At 49.0% G+C, this 6,906-nt stretch overlaps 1 protein-coding gene across 2 annotated transcripts in view; it reads left to right on the top strand.

The window, feature by feature from the left end:
• Positions 1-920: 920 nt before the first annotated feature.
• Positions 921-6,906, top strand: part of MIDEAS (mitotic deacetylase associated SANT domain protein) — a 61,932-nt gene continuing 55,946 nt past the window's right edge. For both annotated transcript variants that reach the window (XM_019733442.3, XM_074327229.2), the window contains exon 1: positions 921-1,058. The gene's annotated coding sequence lies outside the window, so the exon portion shown is untranslated. The remainder of the gene's footprint in view (positions 1,059-6,906) is intronic.

Genomic DNA, 6,906 nt, shown 5'->3' with positions numbered 1-6,906 from the left:
ATGTTTCTGTTATGAAAGCCCTCCACTGCAGTTTCAAATGTCTGCTTTTTTTTTTTTTTAAACCACAGCAAAGGCTAACCCTGTTTTTCTCTCCAGCTTTACCGGATCAGGAATTCTTCCCTAAAGACTGCTGTTTAACTACTTTGTTGCTGTTTATCAGAAACCAAAAAGGTGGCTTTTTGTTGTAGTTTTTAATAAGGTGAGCCAATTTATTTTGGGCAACGATAAATTTCAGAATGACTCTTGCCTGAAGCTGTCCTCAGGACTCCACCCTACGGTCTAAGTCACTTTTGGCCAGTGAGGAAACACAGAATGCATCAGGCCCCAAAGAGATCTTCTGTATTGAGTGTAAAGAAGAGGTGGAAATCGTGGGGGAACAGAAACCATTATGCAGCCTATACTTGGGCCCCGAATAGCCCCATAAAGTGTGGTATGGTAAACGTCCTGCACACTTAACACCAGTGGAAATGATGAAGGACAAGCGTGCAGACCTTTTGAGGAAATGTGGGGAGGAGACCAGTATTTTAAGGCCTTGCTTTGGCGTTATTTGGCAAAACACAGAGCACTCTACTTTCTGACATGACCTTCTAGCTTAATACCAAACTGAAAAACTTTCTCTTCTCCCTCCCGCACCACTTTGTTTGGAGGTTGGGTGTGTTTTTCCTGGAACCCCAGCTCTCAGGCGTCCCTAAACCCCAACATCACCTCCAGACTCAGCCAGACAACAAGCTTGGACCGCACTTCTACCGCTCGGAAACGAGGCGGCTGGAGCAAGCCTTCTCTAGAAAGGTGCAAGCTCCGCGGACGGCCGCCGCTTCTCCCTGCAGCCCAACGCGTAGAGCCGGGAAGAGGGCGCCGGGGGCCCTAGGCTTGTGTGCAGGCGGCTGCAGGGCCCGGCGCGCCACCGCGCGAGCTGCTGGGTCAGAGCCCGGGCCGCGCCGCCGGCTCCACGAGGAAGTGACGACTGCGCCGTCCCGACAGCAGCAAAGTTTGAGTCTGCCGACCGTGATCGTCCGCGCCCTGCACCCCTCAGAGCTGCCGCGGGATCCAGCGCGCAGGTGAGCCGCGGGTTCGGAGCCCCTTCCGCCGCCAGGGAGCCGCCTTGGGACTCAGAAACAGTCCGGACCGGGGCTTAGCCGCGCGGGCGGGGATGTGGCGGACGGGCCGCTCTGGGCACGGGGGTGCGGCGGCCGCTGCAGGGAGGGAGCTCGGGGGCCGGGTTCCAAGGCCCGGGCTGCGCCCCGGTCGTCGCTCATTTGCTGCCGGACTTAAAACAGCCCGGGCTGCAGGCGGCTCCAGACTCGGTTAGCGAGAGGAGGGGTGTAGGGAAGGGGCTTCCCGCGGCTAATCCTCCGGGGCTAGTCCTCCGCCCCGCGCCCCCAGCCCATCAGGCGGGGCACCCGGTCCCCAACCCCTCCTGGTGCTTCCAAAGGAAGCGTGCTCTTCCTCTTCGCAGCCCCCAGTGAGGTCGCAGGAAGGAAGTTACAGGAACTTTCCCCCCACTTTTCTTTCCTCGGCCCTCCAGTGACGAAGAGCAGAGCAGCAACTCGGAAGTTTGGGAAAACAACCCTCGGTATTTCCAGAAAGCAAAACCAGAATTGCCCTCAAACCCCCTTCAAACAAATCCCTTGTAACTCTCCACCCTTTCTCCTCCTATACCATGTCCCAAACCTGACAGTAATAACTGAGGCCTAACACTTTGCAATTTAGCCATAAGAACTGTCAGCACACCCACGTACATATGATAGTGTTTTCTATATAAAACTCCGAAACCTGCTTCCAATGGAGTCCGTGGCATATCGCTCTTTTCTGTTTTCTGAAACTGCTGGTGCTGCAGGAATGTGCTGGGGAACTTGGATGGTGATTCCCACTGCTCTTGGTAGCCTCGTGGCGCAGGATTTTTTTAAAGGACAGCTGAGTTTATGACAACCCTGCAAAGTGGCGGGCCGGGCAGGTGGCCCCCGGGCTGGGAGACTGCAACTGTACCAACAGCAGCCGGGCAGCTGCGGGGACACGTTGATGTGTGCAGGAATGTTAAGTCGGTGCGGTGGAGACTCCGACACGGGAAGGCTAGAGGTTGAATGGTGTGGTTCCTAGCAGCAGCTTCCTGCCGGCCTGTAATTACAGTGCGATTGCACAGTCAGGCATTGTTGGCGTGGATGTTTATACACAGGCTATTGTGCAAGACTTCTGTAGCAGGGAACAAAACGCACATTTGCATTGCAAATGTCCAGGACAGATCTGGGCTTGAGTTGCAGTCAAGTTCTCTTTGGCCTTTAACCTTAGCTAGGTGATTTATTTCTTTGCCTTTTCCTTAACCTAGGACCTTGGAGGGCAGGATCCCTCCACTCCCACCTTAGGCAGCCTGAAACTATCCCAGGAGCTGTACCCTTATTTGTGTCTGTAGAAAATGTGGGATGACGTCAGCAGGAAAAGGAGATGCGAGATGGCTATCGGTCTCCCTAAACGGGAAAGCAGTTTGAATTATCAGAATTGCACAGTGGCTTGATTGGGGCCTGGCTGCAAAGAGGACACATCAGACATGTGTGACTGAGCTGGCTGGCAAGCTAGACTTTGAGCCTTGAAGTGTCAGCTGCAGAAACTTTGTAGGTGGGTCCTAATTCCTTTATTGTGTTCTGGGCAAAGGGAAAAGTGCTTGGGCTTTGAGACTGTGTGTGTCTGTGATGGTGTCTGGGGTGGGGGTGGGGGAGGCAGAGGAGTGACTAATGTACATTTTCACCAGCGGAGCCTCCAGAACCACTTCCTGACCAAGACCTGCTGTACAGGCCAACGTGGGGTCCTCGCAACCCACTGAGCTGCCAGCCTGCAAGTGTGGGAAGAAGGCAACAGGTTCTCCTTGAGGGCTTCAGGGTAGCTAACTGTAATAGAGGGATTTAAAACAGTCAAAAAGCATATACATGCTGCATGCAGAGCCATTCTTCTCACGTCTCAAATCTCAACCCAGTCTCTCCCTGCTATGGGCGGAAGACTCTCACAGGGCAGCACCCAGCCCTGCTGAGGGTACAGTATGAGTGTACTGTGCGCTCGGTGGCACCACCCCACTGCAGTGTTTGGCCAGCCTCTCAGAGTGTCAGGTACCAATGGTCCTGGCACACTGGAGTTCCCCTGTGCCTATCCTCCTCAACCAAGTAACTGAGTTTCATTTGGAAGGAAAATGCTGTTTTGCAGCCTCGTGCCAGCTGTATGTCATGAGCACACTGACCTTTTGTCAATCCAAAACATTAGGGCACAATCCCTGGCAGACACCTTTGTGCTTCCAGAGGGAAAACATGTGTAATTAGAACCTTTCTGGAAATTCTGGTATGTATGGACACAGTTGCCACAGGGGAATGAGGTTTAAAGCAAAAACACCACCACGATAGGAGTTCCCATGGGTTGCACAACCCCTTGTTCTGGGTTTTTACTGGATTTGACTGTCAAGATCCTGGTTAGCTGCCTTACCTGACCTGGGCTGCCTTAATAAGGTCTACTGGGGCCCAGCGCTGGGCTTGAGGGTCGGGGGATGGGAGCAGTTCCTTCTGACCCCAAAGGAAAGACAGCTTTGTCTTTGGAATCCTTTGTGTTTATATGGAACCTGCAGACACTAAAAGTAACCAAAGGCCCTTCAGGAGTGGGGGCAGGAGAGCGGAGGAGAGGGATTCCTTGCAAAGGCCAGAGAAAGAAGGAAGCAGACTCCCTGGATTTGTGGAGCCACCTGGAGCTGTCGTCTGCCCATATTTTCAGTTCAACCTGGCTGTGTTTGGTGCATAACTCAGGCCCGGCCCCTGGCTTGCTTGGCTTTGCCTCTGTATCAGCTTGTCCTGCAGTTGGTTGTTCACAGCCCAGTTTAAGGCCGGAAACGTAATCCTGACTTCCTCTCCCACCTTACCTAAATGCCAGTTTATGGCCTGAAGTTGCTGCCCAGTTCACGCCCTCCCTGCACCCTCCAGCAGCCCTGCCTGCTGCCTCGCTGTGCACAGTTAGGAACAATATTGAAAAAGCTCTGAATCAAAACTTAACAGATTTAAAAAATCATGTTATTGTTTTAAGGGGAAAAACTATTGGAGGTAATTCGGGAGCTCAGTGACTGGCAAAACCCCCCAAAGTGCCCCTGAGAGAGGCAGATGGAGAATTCTCCTGCAAGAGGGTGGTTTTAGAATGGAGGCTTTTTATGCTCTCCAGGTCCGATATTTATATTTCGGTTCATCAGCCAGCCTCCTCCCAGCTGCCTCACTCTCTACACCACAATCCCGCGTTTTGACATCATGACTAACCTCCAAAAAAGGAGGCAGAACACGCCCAGCCAAAAGAGGGCATTCCAGACTCTGAAGGAAATGCTGTGCTTTTCCAGAGGCCTAGCAGTTCTGTTCTGCAAGTTTGTTTCCTTCTTTAAAACGTGTCCCCTTTCATTGCTCTTTCTCACTGAAGCATCTCTTTGTGAGATCCTTAAACCTTTTTTTCCTCGTCTGCATGACACAGGGCACTGCTTTACGACTTTATGTCTCAAGTACCACTTGAAATACACACAGAGCTTTGAATAAGCCTGGAATAAAGGGTTCCTCTGTAATCTCACTTAAAATGCCTGTTTGCAAGGGTCACCCTCCTGCTCAGCAACCTTCAATGGCTCCCCACTGTCTACGTGGTAAGGATCAAACTTCTAGGCTAGCAGTCAGGGCCTTCTACACAGGGGTCTGGCCTTAGCTGCTCTCCTGCCTGAACCTCCACTCTGACCCAGTGACCCACTCTGTGTGTTTGTCCAAACTGCTGGTGGCAGCATTCCTACCTCCCATGCCTCCCTGGAAGGCTAGAATGCCTCCTCTTTCCTCTCTTCCACGTGGCTCAGTCGTGCTCCCCTTCCAGTTCTTCTGTTCATGCTCTCCTCAAGAATTCCCCTGTCCCACCTTGTGGGCTTCCCCCGGAGATTCTAATAACATCTACTGGGGCTGCAATCTGAGAAAAACCGTAAAACCCAGTCCAAGGATTTTTAGCTTCTCTTTGGGCCATGGCTCTGATCACACCTTTTATTCCGCTTCTTAAATGTGCCTTTGGGTGGATCAGTATGATTGCTTTTCAACTAAACTGGAAGTCCCTGTTTTATGTCTTTGTGTCCCAGGGCCTGGTGCTCCACTCATAGCAAATCCCAGTAAACCATGATGATAATCATACAAATGACAATATTGTCCGCTTGTGCGTAGGCACACAGAGCCAAGCCAAGCACCAAGGAGCGCGGTTCCCAATGTTTATTCTGAACAACCAGCGCTGCCTCCTTCTGCCGGTTAATGTTTCTTTGGCACCTCCTGGCTTTGCACCTCATGTTCTGCTCCATTTCCAGCACCTCTTCCCCCTGGTGCCAGACAGCTTCTGCACTGGCTTGTCCTTGTCCTGATTTGGGACCAATAGACCTGCCCCGCAGTGTCCTATGCCTAAGCACCAGCTCTTGGGGAGGAGCATTCATTGCCTGGGTTGGCCTGGCCTCCCAAGGAAACCAGACTGATGGAAGGAGACAGGCCAACTCTCAGGCAAGACTTGTGAGGAAGGCAAAGAGATGCTTCCTGGTTGGCTGCAGGTTTGTTTTGCCCAAACAAGTATTGAACCTATAAAACTAGGTCAAATTATAAAACTGAGTCTTAGGGTGGTCCTAGCTAAACCCTAACATTGGACTTGACTAGGTGCATTCTGTTGTCTCCACCCAGTTCTTATGCTGTTAATCTCAACTTTGCCATATAAACGAAATTCTCCCTTTTTAAATTGAGTATAATTTACATACCATAAAGTGCACCCTATAAGCCAGATTCTTTAAAAATAAAATCTGGTAGATTCTCCCCTCTCCTCCCCAATGCCAGTTTTCTATTCAAAAAGGTAATACATACATATATTTCAAAATGCAAAAATGATAAGTTATACAGTGTAAGGTAAGTCTCAAAAATAATTTCAACATAAACAAGAGATTACCATACATATACACATATGTGTAAATGCAATAGAATTAGAAAAATGAATATCTCTTTTAACCTTGAGGGAAGGAAGGCCATCTTAAGAAAGATGCCAGGCAGAAGCCATGAAAAAATATTGATAAATTTGATAACATAAAACTTTGAAAAAATAAATTTCCCATCTTGTAATGGTTCCCATATCCTTCAATGTCTCTGTCTTAGGCAACTACAGTTTGTCATTTTTTTCAGCTATGCTGCCAGGTGTAACCTCTGCAGATAGAAGAAAATATGAATATATAAACAAATTCTGGCATACTGTACACTGGGTTCTGCATTCTGTGTTTTTCACGTAATGTGTCTTGGAGATTGTTTTGTATCAATGCATATAGAGCTGCCTCATTTTTTCCAATGGCTAAATTGTTCTCCACTATATGAAAATGCCATAATTTATTTAACTAGTCTCCTGCTGAAGAGCATTTGGGTGGTTTCCAGTCTTTTGCTACTACATATAACATTGCAGTTAATACGCTGAATTCATTTTTAATTGAAAATTCTTGATGAATGTATACAGGTGAAGCTGGAGTTTGCATAGAAAACTGCGAAAAGTTATGCATAAACTGCATTTAACAAACCAATCTTTTGTAGAATCTGCTATTTCACCAAATAATCAACTTTTAGAACTGAATACAACCTTTGGGACTGTTTTCATCCAGCCCCTGTTTATACGAACTGCAGTAAAACCATCTCAGAGAGTCCTGAGGTTAAGAATGTAATCCCGTGGTAACTCTGTCATTTTTAACTAAGGTTCAAAGAGGATAAGTGACTTCTCTAAGGACACACAGCTGTTGAATGGAAGATTCGGGCACAAACCCCACATTCCATTTCCATTTGCCATCCTGCATCAATCATCTTAGTCACCATACTCCGCACTTCGAGCATGTCTGTCTGTAAACCAAGGATTCCATCTCTTCAG

Source organism: Rhinolophus sinicus, chromosome 3 (genome assembly GCF_057876585.1).
Source record: "Rhinolophus sinicus isolate RSI-liver-muscle chromosome 3, RSI-T2T, whole genome shotgun sequence".
NCBI lineage: Eukaryota > Metazoa > Chordata > Mammalia > Chiroptera > Rhinolophidae > Rhinolophus > Rhinolophus sinicus.
Note: the sequence above shows the minus strand (reverse complement) of the source record. Positions and strands in the feature narration are given on the sequence as shown.